This window comes from Myripristis murdjan, chromosome 6, assembly GCF_902150065.1.
Source record: "Myripristis murdjan chromosome 6, fMyrMur1.1, whole genome shotgun sequence".
Taxonomy (NCBI): domain Eukaryota; kingdom Metazoa; phylum Chordata; class Actinopteri; order Holocentriformes; family Holocentridae; genus Myripristis; species Myripristis murdjan.
Window position 1 is genome coordinate 11948800 of NC_043985.1, and position 20364 is coordinate 11969163.

At 40.8% G+C, this 20364-nt stretch overlaps 1 long non-coding RNA gene across 1 annotated transcript; it reads right to left on the reverse strand.

The window, feature by feature from the left end:
• Positions 1–630: 630 nt before the first annotated feature.
• LOC115361072 (uncharacterized) lies at positions 631–11647 on the reverse strand. The gene is made up of 3 exons (XR_003928377.1): positions 11584–11647; positions 6534–6538; positions 631–643 (listed from the first exon to the last, which is right to left on the reverse strand). It is a non-coding gene; the product is annotated as an uncharacterized LOC115361072 (long non-coding RNA).
• Positions 11648–20364: the final 8717 nt, after the last annotated feature.

Below are 20364 nucleotides of genomic sequence, written 5' to 3' on the forward strand. Positions count from 1 at the left end.
GTGTTGTACTCATGCAGTCGTTGACTTGAAAAGCTTTGCATTACATTTCAAGTCAGAACTGCATAGTAGGCATCCATTGTTAGGCATTGTTAGATGGAAAGATTGGGAGTATGGAGACATTGCAATTTCACAGTGGCTCTAAGAGGTCTAACAGGGTGAAAATCAACTGAATCATTGTATTGGCAGGATTATTGAAAACAGCTTTCTATTTGCCCATTTTTCATCATCCAAAGGAAAGGAAGTCAAATAGCATTTATTGAGCCTATAAGGCTAGGCCAGGAGTAATAGAAAATTGCTCATGAAAGCGAAGAAAATGCCCTGAATAGAAGAAGAATCAAGTCTTAACCAGCTCTAAGCCATTACAATAGTGTAGAGGCAGAAAGGGGAGAAAGAATGTAGGGCGAGAGAAAGAGGGGGCACGATTAAAGATTATCTATGGCCTGAAACGGTCGATTCTGGGGAGGCAAGAGGGTGGCGTGCCATCTTGAAATTAACAACTCCATCTGATAGCCTATTTTTGGCCTGTCACGCACAGTAGGCAGAATTGAATCCCACATCTCTCTTGTCTTCCGCTCGTGCGGCTACTAGCAGCACATGCCCAATACTCCAACCTGTGTCCCTGGCAAACAAGGAAGTAACATCCCTCCTGCCAGCTTCACGGCTGACTGACCCCTCCTCGCAGCTTCATTTTGTAGCCTAATAAATAATGAAGGCTTGATTTCTCAGAGGGGCGTCTGCACACTGAGCACCTGGACACCCTGCATGTCTGCTGGCATACATTGCACCGAGACCGCCAGTCTGACAAAAAAAAAGCCATGACCACCTCCCGCAACCTACCTAGATCATAGGAGAGAGCTGCATTTTGACTGAACAGAACACTCTTTTTCATAGGAATTTTCACATATTGGTGACATGTAGAACTTCTTCCCAGATTACATTCACAGGCAACTGAAACAAACAACCAAATCTTTGTAACATTGTAGCAACATTAGCAACATTGTACCCCACAATGAAGCTAAGTAGCTCGATATAAAGATGAAGTTTCCGTTTCAGGAAAGGTGAATGAAACTGACATTAACATGCCTTTGGACAAGGCACTTAAATGAAAATTCCAGCCATGGGTGCTCTTACCCTGTGTCTAGACAAAGTGTTCATGCAGCACTAGAGAGACTGTTTATACTGGTCCCATCTCGTCCGCATATTTCAAAGTGCATCAAGAAGCAAAGAACCAGCCAAACTTTCTGTGCAATGTGCTTACTCGCATATTACGCACGAATTGTTGAAAAAATAGACTTGAAGCTTCAAGTTGCTGTTATGCCCATGAGACACAGCTGAGACTAGAGCCTGCATGGAGCCGGTGCAGACAGTTGCATAAATTAAAATGAGTGCATATCTGTTGTATGTGACGTGCAAGTAAAAAAAAAAAAAAAAAAAAAACATAACTGACACACAGGATTAAACTGTCTGATCTACAAAGTACAGTGGGTTCCAGGAGTTATTTTGTGATGAAGTGTTGTTATTTGGCTTTTTGTTGTATCCAGTTTCCCCCATCCAGGGTGAGCACATCACATCTGGTTAGCCAGCAGTTTCGGAATTAAAATTTCAAGAGCAAAGCTGTTCCTGTTTTAGCTTACGTGACAATAATTCTGCACTCACTAGAAGTTTCATTGGTTTTGAAAATGTATTTTTTTAAGATTTGTAGATTTGTAATTCATTTTCTTGAAATACAAAACCCCTTGAACTCCATGCCACACATTAAGTCAAATATTGTGCACTTATCTGGAAAGCTGTGTTGCATTTTGGCCAACTGAGGCTACTGTTGGTGAAGCACTTGGTGTTTCACCCTCTTCTACTATGGATTTCTTCCTGCATGACTGATGAACATTGGCCCAAAATGCCGCATATAGAAAGAGGCTATTTCTCTTCAATTCTACTGACATCAAAACTTTTCAGTGTTGATACTTTGCATTATTGGCAGTCTTTTTCTTCCAATCAAAGTCTGCATTGTAAGCACATTTCAGCATGACATGACATCATCTATGTTCGGCCAGTCATCCACTGAATAACACTGCATTCACCCCATATCATTACAACTGAAAATAAAAGCTTCTTGTTTGGAAAAAACATCATTCCACATCATTTCCCTATTCATTTGTCTTACTAGGAAACTACCTCCACATGATTTCTCCCACTTATGCCACATGTAATCAACACCGAACATTTTGACAAGCATGGAGTTGCCTTTAAATAACTCTTGCTGGAGGTCCCTACCTTTCCCCCTCTTTTCTGTTCATTCATATGAATGGCTAGCATTAGGTTTTGTGCTAACTGTTTGTCTGCAGTTCTGTCTCACTGTCAGCTGACACTCCAGCGCTTTTTTTTAACCAAATGCATCAACATAAGCTGACAAATTGGATTCCCATCTTTCCAACACAGCATGAATGCAGCTTAAGAAGAAGACCTCTAAACAACAAAATGGATCCATGCATTTTCTTTTGTAGCCAGCTTGCCTGTTGAAATGATGATTTTAAATATCACTGTAAAGCAGGTAAGTTAATGTTTATCTAATACAGTATGTTGTTGGGACAAACTTAGCAGTTTAATTTTTAGAAGCCAAGGTGCACTTGACATTAAAGCTGTACAAGGCAGAGCTCAAAACAATAAAAACTCTGCTCATAAAGGCAAAAGCAAAAGCAAGATAGCACAAAGGCTCTGCTCCTTGAGTTCACAGGTGTGGGCCAGTCTGGGTATTTCTTCATTTTCCTGCTGACCAGGCATCAGTACTCTTTAATAAGATTCATTCATCTTCCTTTCATGCTCTCTCTGCTTGCTTCTTTATTGGATCAGACTGCTGACGGCTATTATTCTCCCGGGAATCTATTTACTCACCATTTAGGTAATATTACGCTTACCTTCTATCACTGTGGAACAGCAAGGAGGTATATTAAGTCTGGCAACACCCTTTTAATAGATGGATAACAGATAAGCGTGCTACTGGACTGGATAGACTGATTCCTATCTTCCTTGAAGCCAGATGATGCATCGTGCAGCATGGAACAAAATACCTTGAGGGATTAAAAACAAGTATTATTATATCAGGCTGTGTTTTATGTACATGGAGTATAATGTCCCTGTTCTCTGATGTCTCTATCCCCTTCTTGTTCACAACACTTGGTAAGAATGATTTGTTGAATGATGAGGAATGATTTGAATGATTTAATTGCTTCAACCCAGGTGTTATGAGCCTTATGGACTGTTGTGTTTTTTGGCCTCTTCAATGTTTTGTTTTTGTTATGTTTTTGTTTTTTTTTCCCTTTGTATTGGACTTAAATTTTCTGGTTCGCTGTTCCCGTTTTTCTGTGCTCTTTTGTCCCTATTGTTCTTCCATAGTGTCGTCAGCTTGTTCATTCCCACGCCTACCTTGCATTGTCTCATTAGCCCTGCCCTCCTGTTTCCTGTCCTCATGTTGTTTCAGCCAATCCTCTGTTTCCTCCATGGTGTCCCTCCCCTTCACCTGAGGCCTCTATCATGAAGCAAGCTCAGTTTTCCCTGGATTTCTCAGACCTATCTGACTACACTAATCGAGATCATGGTGATCAGGGATAACCGGTATCACGCCGCTGGTTATCAACTCGCTCACTTGATCCAGGTTTGCCTCATCAGGAGCCGTGAACGCGCATGTATAAAGGGCGGGTTCTGAGGCAGCAGACCAACCACAAACATGAGCGACAAGGAAAAACGCACAGCGTATTTCACGGCGGAGGAGCAGCGTATTATACTGGAAAAGTATGAGGACAAAAAAAAATTACACACTAAATCGAACATCGTGGCTGCCGCGAACAGAAGGCAGAATGCTTGGCAACGAATTGCCAACTGCATAAATGTGTAAGTTACACATCAATGGCTCAAGTCCGCATCTGACGCTGAAACCCATGAAATCACTGCACTGCACAGATGTGCTGCGTGTATGACAGGTATAGTTGAATTCCCCCAGGTCTAACCCCTCAGGGGGTAAAAGGACGTGGGAGCAAGTAAAAACACAAAAACACAACACAAGAATATTGTTGCATTTGGTACGTTTGCCTTTTATTATAGCCTGTTATACAGGTTATAATAAAATAAAGCGGATGCCAAAATTCAATCACGTCAGTGCATCAGGTTGATAGCCTGGATAAAATCATACACTGAGCTGTGTTAGAACTTAGCAGGAACAGAAGGCAAATATAAAGGCCTACTCGCCCTCTTGAATGAAGGGTACAAATGATCCTTTTTCACATTTGCATCAGCAAGCTATCAATCAGGCTCATTCTCTCACCCAGGAATGATGTGTCCCCCAAAAATATTTAGAACTAATTAATTGTGCCCTAAAATGTTGTGAAACGCCTCTAAAAATACTTTTAATTATCAAATTTCCTTTAATGATCTCTCATTTCTGTTTTACTCTCCTACAGAGGGCCCTATCTTGTGCCACCCGCTACCCGTTGCCACTACCTGCTACCCGTGAATTGCACATTTAGGAGATTCCGCTATCCCTAAACGGTATCTTGCGCCCACGCTACCCGCTATACATTTTGCCAACTCCGTTATTTGCGCCTGGAGGTGTGCCCATTGGCGTGTTTTATGCACTTTCCCTACAATTGCTATCTTGAGCACACACTTTAGGGAAAGCAGATAGTGGGTGCTCAGAGCCACCCGCTATCCGCTTTGGGGTTTTACAAGAGCGCGCCCAGGCGGCTTCAATGCGCGCCCCGACGGAGCCACACCACGCACACGGTCAGACTGATACCGGGACGGCGCCGGAATGGACTGAGTATATTACTCATATAGACTGTTTAGAGGAAAGACTGTTTTAATTGGACACTTATGCCAGCACGTTTTATTATTTTATCATAAGCCAGCAGCTGTGCTATATTTTTATTTTTAATATTTTATTTGCTCAATCTACCTTGTATATATAAAAAGCCACCTTGCTTTAGCCTCAGTTGAACCCCTGAGAAAATCTACCTCCCTCTCTCCATCACGGGTTTCGGTTTTAGGATTTAGGATAACGCAGTCTGCCCTTAAAGGCAATGGCACCTGGCACACTGATTGGTGTAATTGGCGTAACACCCAAACCTCGCCTATGCATAATATAGCGGGTAGCTCAGGTGTTTTACGGATAACAGGAGGTGCGCAAGATAGCAACTTTTGTGGGGGAACGCCTCTTGCGCAATGCTAAATCCCCAAATAACGGGTTTAGGGACTCTGGCGCAAGATAGGGCCCAGAGTGTCAGCTCTGTATAGCAGGCAGCTGTTAGCCAGGCTGAAGTGCTGCTTCACATCAGTATTACATCCTCTCTCTCATACAGAGAGTCGTCGGCAAAATCTAACGGATTTGATCGGCCCAGGAAAATCCTTTCAAGCCATAATACTATTTTGACTCGTTGTTCAATGGGATCCTCAATGATTCGGCAGGCCACGTTTTGGCAAACAGCTGATTGGCCAGGGAGTGGTGTTTTATGTAAGAAAAGCTGAAAGAAAAGCTAGCCTGCCCCGGAGCAGGCTAGCTTTCAGGATAGGTTTAGGATAGGTTTCCTATCCCGATCAGAGGTGAACCAGCTTTGTGATACAGAAAATCCGGAGTTGAGCCTGAAGTTATCTTGCTAACGCCTTAATCCCACTTCGTGATACAGGTCTCAGCTGTGCCTGCTTTGCCAGTCAGTTCAGATTGTATTTAAGTCCTGTTTTCAGTTCAGCCTTTGTCAGATCACTGTGTGTTGTTTTGTCCACGCGTGTTCAGTTCCTTAGTTCCTGTTTACCTGTCATTTGATAATAGATGTCTTCACTCCAAGCTGTCATGCCTTTGTCTCCTGGATTTGGGTCCTCTTGTTCTGCTGCTCATCATGTCATTTTTTTGGGATGGATGACCCATATCATTGGCTATCAGACGTGGCTTAGATTATTCTGAATGGCTTAACAAACCAAAAAAACCCACAGCTGCGGCTACACCAAAAGCACACCTAGTAACAAAGAGTTTGCACAGTATTAAAATCATGCAGGTCGTGTGCTGATTACCACAGACAAAGTTTGTCAGAGAAATGAAAGGGGAAATTTACTTCCACAATCTGGCCAACAAAAAGGGAGAAAAAAAAAAGCTTGTTATCTTTGAATGACAACAATGTTCTTTCAGATTTCTCATATAAAGGTAGAGAGATCTGGTGAATGAGATTAGAATATCTGAACTGATATGTCTTTGGTGCATTTTAGATTTTCAACAGCGCTTCAACATATGATGCTTTACAGTATTTCCCACCCCCCACTTAATGTCACACACTCTCCCGCATGACTTTGAATACATTTCAGACAAAAGACTTTCTTAGGAGTTTCTTAAAGATATACTGCTTCATCCGGCCTTTCTTAGATTGATCTGATCTTGATAATGCTGTAGTATCTCACCATTATAGGCCACAGAAAACTGTCTGGTTTATATCCTATTGGTGTCAGCTGTAGCTGAAGGCAATGTGATGCATCAAAAAAGCTCTGGGACTCATTACCAATTCTCCAATCCAAAGAAGGATTAAATATTATTTATAGGGCAGGGGGTAGACTTAAGTTCACTTCAATTGCTTCTGCCCCTGTTGTCAATCTAAATGATACGCTTGCGGGTGTGAGGCCTTTATTGGAGAGCTGGATGTATTGGAGAGTTTAAATCCTCCATTTCACTGCAGGAAGTCTGTGAGATGAGCTGTAGCCGAAATTACATTGAGTGCACTGGGAACAAGAAATTGATATTGACTGACAACATGCAAGCAATTAGAATCCATCTATATATTCTGATCTGCAAGTTAGTCTCTGAATATAACTATTGACCACTTACCCTTTTAGTTAAACACCGATTAAAAGGAGTATATTACAGGATAAAAAAAAAATAAATAAAAAAAGCTGCTCAAATTAAAAGCAACCACTTGCGAACAAAAGCTCTCCTGAGTTTGCCTTAAACACTTTGCCAACAGAGAGCCTCACAGAGCAGAGTGTTTTTTTTTTTTTTTTTTTCATAGCCCTACCCCATCTTGCTCATTCGTCTGAGGTTATGGTGCACTAAAACACACTCCACTGCCTCCACTGACCCTGTCCAGCGTCATAGATCTACATTACAGACTTGGTCCTGCGTAGGTTGTCTCTTTGACTGATTCTGTTGTATGCCCCCACCTCCTGTCCTCACAAGGGCAGAACTCTGAGTTCTTGTAAAGTTTCTGCAGGGTGGCAGGGAAATCATGTGCTACACTGAGCTCGTAACTCACAAGTTTTCATTTGTTTATTAAGGCCTTTTTTATTAGTCGGTGAAACTTAATTGCAAAATGAAATACTGAAAACAGCGTCTTCTCAAGATAAGCTAAAAAGATCTTGTGGGGATCAATGAAGTGCTGTGATATACGGCTTTGCTGTTGTATCTAAACAGTCAAATCTCCTATTTTGTTGTGAATGACAAAAATAGTGATGTCCTTCCACAACCAAGTGCCACTGATCTTTTTAGATGTTCACTGTGTAATCATCCAATCAGTTCAGCCTTGGCACCCATATTAATTTCACCCATCTTTTGTTCTAGCGAGCAAATGCACTCCAAAGCCGGCACTTTCATTGGGGATTGTGCCCACTTAGGCGCCAACTTAGGATTTGCACATCTGTCACCCGCTTTCTCATTAGGGTCCAAATCTTTTGTCACAGGGCCATGGCTTTATGACCCGGTCTCCAGACTGGTTTTTGGATGTTGATTTAATAGCGGTGGGAGATATTGATGGGGTGTGCCCAGAGTCTGTCAGAATTCATTTAAGTCAAGGGTCTTTTTCAATGCCTCCCCCCTGCAGAAGAGGTGTGGAGTTATTACCTCCTTGTCACAAGCTCACTCTCTCACTTTTCTGTTCTCCGCTTCTCTGTCTCTTTGTCTGTCCTTATCAATGTGCTTGCTGTCAGAGAGGGTGGGAATGGAGTGAGTAAAAAAAAAAAAACCCAATACAAAATAGCCTCCAAAATCTCAGCCCAACATGACATGGGCAAAGCTGTGCTGTACTGTATCAAAGGTGTCAGCTGAGTGCTTGATACAAGCTGGTGGATTTCTGATGGGGTTATTTTCCCAAAGACTTACTTGACAGCGCCTGTTTTCCCCACTACATTTTTAGCTTAACTGGCCGGCAGGAATTTTTTTTTTTTTTTTTTTTCCGTTGGATCGTTGGATCCATGCTGGAAAAGGGGTATTTGTTTAATGCATTTCCCCACTGATTTTTCAGGGGCATGTTTTGGCATGTTTGGAGTACTCTACTTGAAAGAGTCTTCCTCCAAGAGAAAAATGCAACGCAATGGTAAACAATGTCTCCCTTGTCTTTCTTACTCAGTGCCTTGTAGGGACATTCTCTGTGCTTTTGAAATATTCAACCATTAAGGACTCGAGGACTTTTCAAAAATATCACCTCAGTCATAAATGTAACAATTTGTTTACAACATTTTTTAAGACATAAATATAAAGGACCTGTTTTAGCCATGATCAAGATAGATATTTCTTTACAGCATATGTACAAAAGCTGAATGAGTGTATATTTTTTAAATATTTTTTGCGAATATTAACAATTCATATGAACTGTGTACAAAAAAGCCTTCAATCTATTTCACAGTGAAAAGAGTTTGCCTTGCCCAAGCTAACTGACAGAACATATGGCTTGTGCTGTTCAGTCTAATCTTACAGGAGACCATTAAAGTGTCCTATGTACTAGGCCGCAGTTGTCCATCATACAAGACGGTAACAGAGAAAGGTGGAGGGAAATGGAAAGTCGATGGGAGTGTTCAGGATGACTTAGTTGTCCTTGTCTTGATGAAGTGACATTGATTAGCCCAGATTAAGACATAGATGTTCGGCCTTCAGCTGGCCACTTTAATCTGCTAAAGGCTGAATTATGCTTCAGCGTTGGAAGAGCGTACGGGGGTTGTGCGAAGTACGCATTTCCTACGCAGCGCGTGTGTGTCCAACATACCTCTGCAAACACACAGAGCAATTCTCCTCCCACCAACGTAGACCCTGTGACGTATGGTCGCTGCTCTTCTGTGGCGAGTGGACGAGTCGTATAGGTGCGGGCACTCTCCAAAGTTTTCAAACACAACCGACGAGTCGAGACACAACAGTTAAAAAAAAAAAAAAAAAAAAAAAAAACGGCGCTGACGGCACAACAACAGGAATGTGATGCCGGTTGCAACGAAATGCCGGAAATAGTGTACTTCGGCGGACCAATCACAGCTCTTGTGGGGCTGCGGAGGGTCCGCGTAGTTACAATTTTTGGGAGGCGCGCGGCAAGGCTCTGCGGCGGTCGCACAACCCCCGTAAGCTCCGCACAACCTCCGTACACTCTTCCTACGCGGAAGCATAATTCAGCCTTTAGGGTAAAACTTGGTTGGCAATCCCTTCACAACTTGCAATACATATTGCTGCCTTAGTGCCATTGCTACCAAATATCCATCAGTATCCACAAATTCTTACAGCCAGTAACTAGGCTGCGACCAATGGAAATTCAGATATTTAATTGAAGCTGCCCAAAGCCAAGATTTTGTGCTGATATTCAGCACACTCTTCTGCAAGAGGTTTTTTTTTTTTTTGTTCTTGGCTGGGTGGAAAAGCCCCTGAGAAAGCATTGCAGGAGTCACTGCAGGCTTTACAGACTGTGTTCAGGGAGAAATCTCCATCATATCAGCAGTGGATGACATGTGTTGAATTATGCTGACAAATGGAGCTCTCTCTTTTAGGCCAAACTCATAAATCTAATACTGATTTTCTTTTATTCTTCTACATTGATGGTACAGTAAGTGACTGATCTCTCAATATGTAGCCTAAAAGGAGGCCTAACCTGCTAAATGTTGCCCTATAACTTTATGAGTGAACTAATAATTTCATTGCAACAACATTGTAACACAAGTGTATTACTTTCTAGAGTTCATCAACACATCCTGACTAATTACAGAGGAAAGTCAATCGTGCTTGAGAAAATGTTGTTGTAATATTAGGCTAACATATTTATTCTTATTGGTGATACATGCTCACTTCTGGATTACTTTCTCTCCCAGAAAAGACCCTTGGTCTGCACTGCTTTCTGGTCATAATGAGATGCCTTAGTGATGGTGGTGCATTTAAACGATAACACTTTCATTAAGCTTAAATAAATCAATTTAGGAAGGCAAAATTAAAATTACCCAGCTATGAACAATTTAAGGCAGTCACATATTGGCAATCTGTAATTAAAGTGAAATGTAAAACCAGTTAGTCATGCCTCATTAAAATCCAGGAAACTGATTGAAACTTTAGTTCAAGGAGGGTTCATCAGTGCATTGTAGATAAGAGTATGTTGATGCTAAATATAGATATTAATAGAGGGCATGGCCGAGATCCAAATAACAGTTATTTTATCAATCTAAGTGAATATGATTCACCATGATCAAGATGAAGACCTGGTGAAGTTGCTTAATGATTCTCTTGCTTTCACTCACAGAGAAGGCATAGGGCTGTATTTATTTGCTCTAACTTCTCATTCTGCATTCTTAGATTTCAAGATTTCAGCTTCTTCACTTGTCAGGACCACTTCACTTCAGGGTTGTTGCTCTCTTCATGATGAAATAAAAAATAAATAAATAAACAAAAAAGTGTGTGTGTGTGTGTGTGTGTGTGTGTGTCTATCTACTGTATCTATAGCTAGATAGATAGATAGATGCAGTCTATCTATCTATAGATAGATAGCTAGATAAATAAATATAGATTTTTTTTTTTTTTAACTTTTAAGCAAAGTGAACTAAACCCCCTGTGCCCTTCTTTGAGTCAAACAGTGTGTGAACAACTCATGCCAGTTATATGTTAGCATGAAAAGGGCATTTGCCTATTTGTGGCACCCTGGGCCCCATTCTGACCAACCATGCTGGAAGGACAAGAGCAGGGCAATAAAAAGCAAGGACACTGAGTCCCCCCCCACCCCCCACCCACCCAACCACCCATCACTCCTCTCTCCCCTCCCCACTCACAATGAGGAAGGAAATGATGCGTTAAACACGGTGGAGCCACTCATTCTATAAAACAGCTCCATGAAGGAGAGGAGATATTGCCGGTAAAAAAGGCAGAAATGACAACTCGTTATTCACAGTTCCCAGACACTGTGCCTGCAGTTTTACGACTGAGCTCCACTACTGGGCATAATGATGAATTTGTGCACAAATCTCTCCATAAAACAGATGTAAACTAAAATCAACAGCGAGTGCCTGGTCAAAAATTCATCATCATTGACAAAACTGATATGAGCATGGGACTGTCAGTAACTTTTGCACCATGTGGTTCTCCTAAAAGATTCAGCTGTGTCGCTCCTTGAACACATCCTAAAACATAAAGTTTCTCTCACCTAAAAGCACCTTGGAAAGGCAGATGTATAAAGTTAAATTGTTTCCTACTTTAGGTAATCTTTTTTTTCTGTGAAACCTTGTGGCAGAGTTCCAGAAGTAAAATTCCCACTCATATTTGTCATAGCAAATGTGATAATTGGTCCTGTAATAACTATTCAGGGTACACTCACCATTAGCCATGACGTTATTATACAACAGTATCTGCTCCTCCAGAAGCCATTATTTAGTCTGATTTCAACTTTCGTTTGTCGTTGCCAGCATGATTTTGAGTCAGATATTTTTTAGGGATCAAGAGAGAAGTATCGCCCAGGGCGAGGATTTGGAATGAGTATTTTTTTCCCTCTTAAAATACCATATATATACAATCTTGTACGTTGACCTTTTTCATATTTTTCATTTTTTTCATTCAGAAACAATTTTTAATAATGTCATGATGCATATCATATGGGATTGACACCATTCAAGCCATGCTGTTCTTGAAATACTCATTTTTATTTTTTATTTTTTTCAAAAAAAACTGTGAGAGAAATGAATGGGGAAATTTCCTTCCTGAATCTGACCACCGAAAAAAAGGGTTTTAATGTTCCAGCTCTATTGCACAAATCGCGTTGGTTACACAAATACACATTCACACAAACATAAACACATATCCGCACAACATAGAGGATGCACAACTCAAGAGGAGACTGAACTTAAAATTGATTTGCCAAACCTCATTTGTCAGCGAAAGAGGAGGCAGAAGTGAAAAAAGACCATGGCTAATCTCAGAGACATTGAAATCCTTCTTCGCCTTGTCTTGTTTTAATTGTCTCTGTTTCCTTTTTATTTCAGCCACTGGTAGATAACATTCACTCTGGAGAAGCACTTCACTCTCACTTTCATTGTTCTCAGCTCTGTATCTCAGTAAAATGGATATTTGGCACAGAGCAAAATTAGAGTGATTCTAGAAAAGGCAAAGACAATTCTTACTACTTTAGAAGTATACTGTTTAAAAAATATTTCATTCATTTTCAAAGCCACGTTTGCACTCAAGAAAGTATAACACGTGTCTGGCAGCAAAATGATTGTGGTTGTTTATATTTTTTACTGTCGTTTGCTATTGGAAATGCATCTGCAGGCCAATTTAAATATCCTGTTTCCTGCTGAAGGCCCAAGAACCCACTTCTTGTTTATTTCACCACTCATCTTCCTACCATTTCGCTACTGAGATAAAACTGCAGTTCATGCAAGTCAAGGCCTCCTGGAGGTGACGTAACATGTTAAAACTGTTTAACACGGAGTATATTTTGAATTTCATACATCATCAGTGTGAGGGGTTCACACATGGCTGAGCTATGGCCTCTCAGACTGTTCCTGAATGGCATCAGGTTGTCCTTTTCCCTATTTTGTTGAAAGCACAAAATGAACCAAGCAAATAAATAAGACAATAAATATTCCTAATTGCCCTCGGGCCAAAGTAATAAAGCACTACGCTGTGCTGCCATGCCGTGCTTGGTGCTATTTTGCCCAAGGGCCACCAAGTCATCAATCAGCCGTGAATAGACAGCGTTATTAAAATTACCCTCAAACACACCAGGGCAATTGATGAACTTGGTCATGGCTGAATGCCTATGCAGAGTCAGAGCACATTTAGAGCAAGTCTGCAGGCTTCATTTGGGAACGATCCACCTCACTAGATGCACTATTTAAGAGCACAGGGACTTGATAACTATTTAGCTGGAGGGGATGCAGAACTTGATCGCCAGCTGCTTATCGCCAAACATACTGCCTGCATCCAAACTTTTTGAAAATGGATAAATTTGATGCCACTGACAAAAATCCATTTTAATTCAGAAAACTGTTCATGAGTCAGATTGGACAGATTGTCTGGTGCCTCTAGACAAGACAGGTACATGAAAGCCAGGGTGTTTGTTGTGCAGACAGCAATAGCGTCAGGGTCTATTGATTTAGCAGCCAGCTCCTGGCATAATGAAAGCCCATCCCAAAGGCAGTGCCGTCACTGCTCCACTGCACTCCAATCATATTTGCGGTTGATCATATCCCAAAGAGCTTGTCACCTCAGTGTTTTGTGACACTTAAACCCAATATATACACCCTCAACTTGTAAAATGGAAGTTGACCTTCTTGCTCTTCGACAAGCTGCAGGCTCCAGTACCCTCCAAATGAGATGTTGTTTCACCCTGGTGGTATGAAGGGCTTGTTAATGGCATGCGTTACACTGCTAACCCTCACATCTGCTGCAAATAGTATGGAGCAGACCTGGACCCAGTCTGGTAATTGTGTGTTTAGTGGGGGCACATGGAGCCTGCCATAAGGTTATCAACTTGGCATTTTCACTGACTTCCCATGGATTTTCAGACTATTTCAAAGCACAGGCAAGAAAAAAAATCAACAGGATATCTGCAGGTATCTGAGATAGTAATGACCCCTTTTTGAGCTGCTGCAGCGAGCAGAAACAAGAAGTTGCAATGTTTGCATTGTGGTGTCATGGGGTGAGTCAGGTCTGTAAATAAACAGAAGCCTACCTCGTTTAAAGCTGTGATTTTTTTCCCTTGCTGTATACTCACAGAATGAACAACTGGGACACCACAGAATGATTTTTACTTTTCACTTTCTGGCCTCTGAGGGACACATAGTGGATGTAACTGTTTCTCCAGTCTTGAGGAAAAGACGTACTAAAATGCTGGCTGGGACTTTCACTGCTGTGCAGAATACATTATAGACCCCATTCATCTATCCAGTTGTCCATTGCTCCCTTTGTTAGACCTCAGTTGCAGCTAGCACCTCACCCTCATTCTGATTTTCCTGTTCGGGTTTTCAAGTCCACAGGCGGCAACTAACTTAGCCACCACATTAAATTAAATGCTATCAGCAAACCCAAAAAGAGATTAAAATGGATGCATTGAACTTACACTGTGTTCACGCCAAATGATTATGACCGTAAATACGAGCGTCCTACTTAGAAAACGTTGATTATGGCAGCATCTCTAGAAATAGGCTAATATTTCTTACAGGCAGTGGAATAGTAACAGGGGTTATGTAATCAGGATTTTAAAAAAATAATAATAATAATAAAATAACTGTATTCCAAAATAATTACAGGAAAAAAAATACCTAATCAGATTACCAATACAATTTGTAGAAATGGGGATTATTTTTAAATAATGACTAAAAAATTACTATAAAATAGATAATAATATTTGTATGTATATACAGACGTGGTGTGACTTCATCATGACTGCTGGGGTTAGTGTTGTGTATGGCCTGTCAGGTTTGAGCTTGGCCAGTTTGCTAGTTTAGTTTTTAACACTGCACTGTTATGCTGCTTCATTTGGACATAACTAGCTACCATTTGGATTTCAGTACATTTTTACAGGGCTGGATATGGACATTCCAGAAACCTGCCTGTGAGGTTTTGGTGACGTATCCGCACTGCGCGCTGGTCTCCTGGGCTCCGCTCCGCCTGCGGCAGTAGGCCTCCATGTCAATTGTGTAAACGTTCATTACACCTTCGTGCAGCATATTTTAAAGGCGAGGACAGGGGCTCATTTGATTGGTTTCGGCTGTGTCAAACCCACTCCACGCCTTCTCTGCTCTGGTCTGTCGGTAGGAGGGACAGCGGAGTACTTGCACCACCGCATACGGCGTGCCAAACTTGCAAAATCCACCTGGCCACACCCAGTTCGCAAAGCACAGCTGTGCTGCAACCCCGCCTCGCCAGGTCTGCGAAACTAAAGCCCATTACGTCATGACATTATTTGTGAAGACAGTCTTTTCCTGTCATAGCTGCTGGCTAGCTGGACTGTTTCAGAACTTGTGCTGTAAGCAGCCTTGTTGGATATTGTAATCATGTGTGGAATGCCAGTTTTTTGCCATGGTTTGTTGTGCACACAGGTTTGTCATGTGTGCGGCTTGATGTGTGATTATATAAATGCGTGGCTGGATGTGGCTCTATAGGCATCCATCATGGCTTACTGTTAAACGGCACCTATTCACTTCCTGTCATCTGACACATCCTTGTCTGCCTGACTGATTTATCCTTTGTCTGACTGAGATCTGTGCAGGTTTTGGGAAAAATCCATTCACACATATCTATAGTGCTTATAAGCAAGGATCTTAAATATCAGCAGTCTAGTAGGTTTGCTGGGACACGGTTTATATTTTCAACTTTTTTTCTGCTCCATGCTTCACTCCCATTCGTCTTGGATCTGTCTCTGCCTGTATGAGGGCCCATTACAGGTCCTCGCCCCCTCTGCCGTGAGCCATCGGCTCCGAGCCTGATTGCAGCACAATGGCTTCAGGTGAAAAATGCACCTTCACTTTCTACACAGCTTTGTGCGTAAATCAGAAAAAGAGAAGAATATCAGTCCAGTGTAAGCTATGCCTGTTTATGGTGAAAATTCTGTCAGCATCAAAGGACCCCATGTCTAATTTAATTTTTCACAGGGTAATTTGCTATTGTAACAGAACACATCTATAAACATTTTACATATTACATTTATGGGTCTGGGGGCTGCTTTGGATGGATGACTGAAGTGTGGGATCATCTTCCAGCAACCACGCCCTCTCCAGCATCTGGGGGCAGCTGAGTTAAAACTACCCCCATAGAGCGTATCCCCTCAAAGAGATCAGAAAGGATGGTGAAAAGGGAAAGAGGAGGCAGGGAAGGGAAGGGGAGGGAATAAAGACAATAGAAAAAGGAAGAACTAGATAAATAATGAATAAAACTTTTTCTATTTTTTATTTTTATTTATTATTTTATTTTATTTAGCCTCTTTTTCCTTATTACTCCATCTTCTCCCCATCTGCCCCCCCCCCACCCCCACCCCCCAACCACAGACATGATTTATCCTAACACTTTGTTTTTTCCCCACCCGTAGCTCCTTCTCACACACACACACACACACACACACACACACACACACACACACACACACACACACACACACTGGAATTCCTAAATAGACTGCTTTGCCCCTCCCCAAACACTTAAAATAACTTACCTTACCTGTCCTATTGTCTGCATACTCAGTGCTGGTCCTTGTCAACCCTATCATGTCCCTTAATGATTCAAAGTCTGTCTTACTTCTCTCACTTGTTGTGTATTGCTTCACTAAATAAGGAAGGGAAAAAAGAATATATATATATATATATATATATATATATATATATATATAAAAAATATATATATATAAATATATATATATATATATATTATTATTATTATTATTATTATTTTATTTATTTATTTATTTTTTGGTGTCAAAAGATTATCAGGAAAAAGAGACAATCAGCTATTCTCCTTACTTCTAATTTATACATTGTACATGCATAATTTGAAAATTTTGAAAATTATTTACCTGCAATGTTTAATAACTGAAAGCAGTTGTAATTTCTATAGATTTTTTTCGTTTGTATTTTTTGGTGTCTTATAATCCTGTCGGATGGGTCTTAAGACAAGACATGAAAACAAATTTCATTCATTCATTAATATACTTGTTTATTGCTTTGTTTCATATTTGTTGCATTACATTCAACATTTGTTAATGTTCACATACATTTTTCTCATCACAATAACCTGTCTGACTGTCGTAGACCTCTTTTCTATAAAAAAGCAACGTTTCATTAGCAACAAAAAGACCCAAAGTAACTGAAGGACAAAAAGCTACAACATTGATGTTAATATATTTTATTTCATGGAACAAAACATACCAGATCTATAAGGCTCAGCAGGGATTTGTTTTTGATTTGTCTTTGAGATTTTGGACTACACAGTAAAGGGTGGAAATGCTAACATAGCATACAAAATTCCACCACAAAGCCCCTCATCCCCTCTTTCTTTCTTTCTTTCTTTCTTTCTTTCTTTCTTTCTTTTTTTTTTTTTTTTTTTTTTTTTTTCTTTTTGCGGTAGCCTCCATTGCAGCTTAGCCAGGCCTTTGGAGAGTTTCTTGACTCCTGCGTCCTCTCTTGACTCCCCATCATGACCACTGATGAAAACAGCTGGTTCAGTGTTGGCACAATACAAGGCACATGGGATTGGCTCTTTGATATGATATACACTGCTTGTAGCTGAATTATTTAGCAATGTTTTCAGCATTATGGCTCCTCAGTGTTCCATGATATTAAAATGTTCAATTATGAATATGTTTACTCTGCATTCATATTTACATACATTGTAGGTTTCCACATACAATATTTTTGTGCCCTGAATGCATTTATTTTGTTGTTCTGTGTTCCAGACCGTAAACATGAACATGCATTGTCTTGGGAACTGGAAAAATTACCTATGGCGGAGGCTGCGAAAACGAGATTTGTTGAGAGTTAGCTCAAGCTGTCTACAGTGTTCAGCATCAGTGAGCTCCAACCAATGGAAACTCCTCAGAGACAAAGCAGTATCCCTCTCCTGTCTATCCACTGCCCTGGACTGGCATTATTTAGCTTCTGGTCATCTCACTTTTGCCTGCCTCAACTCTTCAGTTGCCTTTTGTGATTCATTTCTTCTCAGTTCTGCTTCTTCGTGTCCAAATTCATGTGTTATGGGCTTGAGAATAGACCAGGTTGCAAAACTTTGAGTTTTTCTTCCACCTAAATGCAAAGTAAGCTGTCTCACTATGTCTGATATTTTATATTTAGGACTGCCTAATTGTTTTTGGAGGTAAATTAAGATGTACTTCCACTGACCAGTGTGTTTTTGCTTAGGAGATATTGGTGAAGCACTGTCCCAGCTCTGTAACATGGCTGTAATATGGAGCACACTCTATCCAGGCGTGACCCTGGAATGGTAATTGATTGATAGATGGGTGGATAGATCAATGACAGGCAGCAATGCACCAGAGACTGTTTGGCAAAAAGACATCCGCAGTAAACTGTATGCGAATCGGCATCCTGGCCAGTGTGCCCCTCCATGTCAACCTGCATCTGGCTGGCGAGGCAAGTGATTGATGACAGCTGTCAGTCTGCTATCCGCGCCACCTCATCACCCCCACCGGATCCCACCTCTGCCACAGCATGAGTCCATCTACCTCTCCTGGCAGCTTTGACAGACTGAAGCTGCATGGAAACTAGGCCTCATCCAGCCAGTCAACAACAGCTGCCCTGTTGTACCCTTGAAAATCCCACAGGAACCAAAAACTAGGTGGGGGGGCTTGCAAAAATGATGTGGATACATTCTCACTGTAGTGCATTCAGTTTTCCAGGACAAGTGCAACATTTTGGACACTCAGAAACAACGGACAATCATCACTGCCTTTGCAGCAGCCACACTGCAGGGAGCAGCAAGCAACCTGCACGAATAAGTCGTAATTTGGGATCTGGGGGAGAGAGACTGAGAGAAAAAGAGAAACAGATAGAATGCCAGACATGAAATAGCAGATGAGCAGACAGGCCTTTTCAAACTGAAAACAGTGCTGCTGAATATACTACAACAAGCACTGTGTAGCAGTAAGTAAAGTTGCTAGGATGACAACTGAAATGCTTTGAATGTCATTAACTAATTAATCTGACTAAGATCACAGGCCTCTACATCAAAGAATGTAGCTTTACTTTCATTTTGCCTGCAGCATTGGGGAGAAAGACGCTGCAATGAAAAAGGACTGCGCTTTCTTGCTGGTTGCTTTTTGGGTCTAAACGAGGTGCCCACTGAAGCATAGAAACCATAGAATCACATGCACATACAATCAATGAGGGCAGCGAAGAAAGACACTCAAGGATCACTGATTTAGTGGTGACTACATGTTGGAGACATCAAAGCTGTTGTATAGATTGTAAATGCACTGCGGGGCATCTTTCATCAAGCACCGAAAGCTGGTGAAATCATTGCTGACCTGCAGGATAACATATGAAAAGCCTGACCGATACTGGATTTTTGGGGTCAATACTTATATTAGGGAGTAAAAAAATCTGATATCAGATACACAAACACATTTTTTGTAATGATATGTGATGGAGGATAGGGCAGGATATTTTACAGTTTAACAATCAACTTTATTGTCCAAAATGACATCAGTGCAATTTGAATCAAGAAAAGGGATCAAATATTCATTTCTAAATTACCCAAGGCATCTTTTTTCTGCTTTATGTTCTATAAAACATATTGGGGCATAAAGGACAACAAATAACAATATATCTGTGATAGGTCAGTCAATATTATCGGGAGACCGATAAATTGGCCAGGCTGTATTAAAAACATGTCTTTGGGCTTTAAATGAGATCAGATGTTTTTTTACACTTATATGACACTGGACGACTTTGCTGATTTTGTGTTTTTTTTTTTTTCCAAAACTTGGCATTCCCAGTAGGAAATGACATATGCCCTTCTTATTAACAAACTTTATTACATACCTGTAAAATTTTGCTTGTACGAAACATGGCAGTGGGTTAACCATCTGTTTTGTACCCATGTGGACTTTATCAGCCACACAACTCCTTTGGCTGCCAGCTGCTCACTGGCTGAGAGCCACATATATTCCATTATACTTCCAAAACATGCAACAGAATGACAGCATACTTTTCCAACAGAACTAACACACCCAAAATATTAATATGTTCTTCATCCAACAATAAGAACTTCTCCTTAAGAACAAAAGTTTGTTGATTAATATGTATAATATGAAAACATGAACATTAGATGGCAAGCTTCCTTATGAGGACCAGGGGAGTAGAGTTATCACTCAGTTGATCGTCATAACTGCAATGCTCATAACTGTAATGTGATGATGATTCATAAAATGGATGATATATAATTATTCATAAAATTTCTCTATAGACTTCTTCCTAATACACTGCTACTAGCCCAGACTGCATCATGATTAATCCATCAGTTCCTCAATAACTCATGAGCTTAATATTAAGTTCCATCTGTGTTCAGAGTTTGGTGATACTGACTTTCTTCACTCTCCACTTTAGGAAAAAAAAATCAAATGTAATAAAAAAAAAAAAATGGATGGATCACACCATTAAATGTAT